Source organism: Colobus angolensis, unplaced genomic scaffold (assembly GCF_000951035.1).
Source record: "Colobus angolensis palliatus isolate OR3802 unplaced genomic scaffold, Cang.pa_1.0 Scaffold171, whole genome shotgun sequence".
NCBI lineage: Eukaryota > Metazoa > Chordata > Mammalia > Primates > Cercopithecidae > Colobus > Colobus angolensis.
The window spans coordinates 1625421-1627985 of record NW_012114833.1 but is presented as its reverse complement, the minus strand read 5'-3'; positions in this window follow the sequence as shown (position 1 = coordinate 1627985).

Below are 2565 nucleotides of genomic sequence, written 5' to 3'. Positions count from 1 at the left end.
TCTCCCCAACACTGTTTTGTTAGCAAGCACCTTTCTTTCTACTCCAGGACTGGTTTTGTTTTTATATATATATATAAAAAAAAAAAGTGAAAACACCAATGTGTGAAATGCCTTACGATGCCCACTGGAGAGGCAGGGCGGGGTAGGGCAGGACGGCCCCACTGGGGCTCCCACAGAGCTGTGGAATGTACCTCTCCCCAACACTGTTTTGTTAGCAAGCACCTTTTGACCAGTAATAAAAAACCTTGGCTTTGGAGTTTTCCACTGCCCTGTCCCTCAGTCTCTTTGTGTCTGGGTGGAGGGGGCTAACGTAAAAGGACAGGTGACAGCCTACAAGGTGGCATGGGGATAGAGCATGGGGGGATAGAGCATGGGGTGAGACAGCAGGGGGGTCAGAGGAAGAGAGGAGGTAGGAGACCCAGGAAACTGCCCAAAGGGCTGGGGAGAGAGTTGCAGCTCTGTCAAAGGCTGCCCTAATGTTGTGGTCACAGGGCTGACCTGGACCCAGCTCTGCCCTTTGGAAGGGCAGTGTTTTAGCCAGGTGGAGACCACCAGCATCCCCCTCCCGTGTTTCAGTTCCTGGAGCTGTCTAACGGGAGGCCTTCAGGGGGAAGGCCAGCCCTGGTGAGTTCCGTGTCACTTGACAGCAGCAGCCTGGGTTGCACTTCCAGCAGGGCACCCCAGGGTCATCAGGGCCAGTGCTCTGACCATCTGCCTCCACAGCCCAGCCCTGTGGGATCTGAGGCTGGCCCTGCACAGCTCCTTCCCTGGCTAGCCTTCCCCATCTGTGGGGCGGTGGCCACTAGCAGGGGGTCCCGGCTGAGGAGCTGGTGGGGCAGGTCTCACTGGAGTAGAAGTGAGATGGAACCTCAGGATGCACCTGACGCAGAAGGCAAGGGAGGGGACAAAGGCCAGTCTACTGAGGCAAAGAGAGGGCTCTGAAGAGCTTGAACAGGAAGTGACATCAGGGCAATGTTTTAGAAAGACTACTCTGACCAGCAGGACACAAGATCAACCTACACTCAGTGGTCCCACATACCCCAGCCATCGCTGAGTAGAAAATATAATAGAAAAAAAGATCTACAACATAGGCCATCTGACAAAAATACACAAAACCTGTAAAAGACCTTTATGGATATGACAAAGAGGACCTTAGTTAAGAGGGGAAATACATCTTCATAGATAGGTTCCCATTTAGTTATGTTAGTCCCAAACCTACAAATTCAGCATGATCCTATCAAAATCCTACCAATAGTTCAAAAGCTTGACAAGCTGATTGTGAAATTTACATGAGAAAGTAATTGTAAAAAAAAAAAAAAAAAAGTGAAAAGGGGCCAGGTGCAGTGCCTCACACCTGTAATCCCAGCACTTTAGGAGGCAGATCACTTGAGGCCAGGAGTTCGAGACCAGCCTGGCCAACATGGCAAAACCCCATCTCTACTAAAAATACAAAAATTAGCCAGGGGTGGTGGTACACACCTGTAATCCCAGCTAGTTGGGAGGCTGAGGCAGAGAATTGCTTGAACCTGAGAGGCAGAGGCTGCAGTGAGCCGAGATCGTGCCACTGTACTCCAGCAAAAACTCGGGGGACGATGAGGGGACCATGTGGGCTTGACCTGCAGATGCCCAAACAAGCCGGAAGCCTACTGGGGACACACAGCTTCCTTTTTCTCCACTGCGCTCTGATCACCACCTGGCTGCCATGTAGTGTATTTGTTGATGGTCTGCCTCCCTACCCCAATGGACTGTGAGCTTCATGAGAAAAGGAATCTGGTCTTATACATTGTAGCATCCCACTGCCTGGCACATGGTAAGTGCTCAGTGAATAGCTGTCGAAAGAATCAACACCAGGCCAGGAAGACCAGCTAAAGCAAACACTCAGTGGGACAACACCTGAGCAGTGGGGGTGTGACTGCAGTACCACATTAGAAGGAGACTCACAAATGGAACTGGGGAAGAGCCAAGCCCAGGGACCCAGGAAACTCCTGCCTCCCCTAAACTCTGGACTCCAAATTGCTGCTCCTGACAGACTGTGGGGTAGGAGTTAGATTCTGTAAGTGGGGAAGAGAAGGCTTGAGGTTCCCTCATCTCCAGGGACATGGCTCAGCATGAAGGGAGCTGGGAGGAGAGGACAATGGAGAGATACATTTCAAAGTGGAACACAGAACAGGACCAGAGACAAACTCAATGCTATTTAACTTAATGTTTTTATGAAGCTAGCCAGCTTCAGCAACAAAGCCTGATAAAGACAGTGTGAAAATAAAGGGAATATATAGTTCAGTCTCATGGAAGAAAAGAATTTGCATAAATCCAAACAAGAGAATAGCAAATAGAATCTAGCCACATAGAAAAGACTGAATCCCAGGTTGGTAAGGCCATGTCCAAATTAGGTTTACTGCAGAAATGCAAGAATGGCTGAATGTTGTGAAGCTTTCCATGGTAAATAATTCATTACATCAGCCAAAGGACTTCTCCTTCTGGCCATATGGTAAACTAGGTTCCTGGAAAATATTCCTTTGTGGAAAACTAGACAGGCTGGATAAAATTTCTTAAATGTTGGCCGGG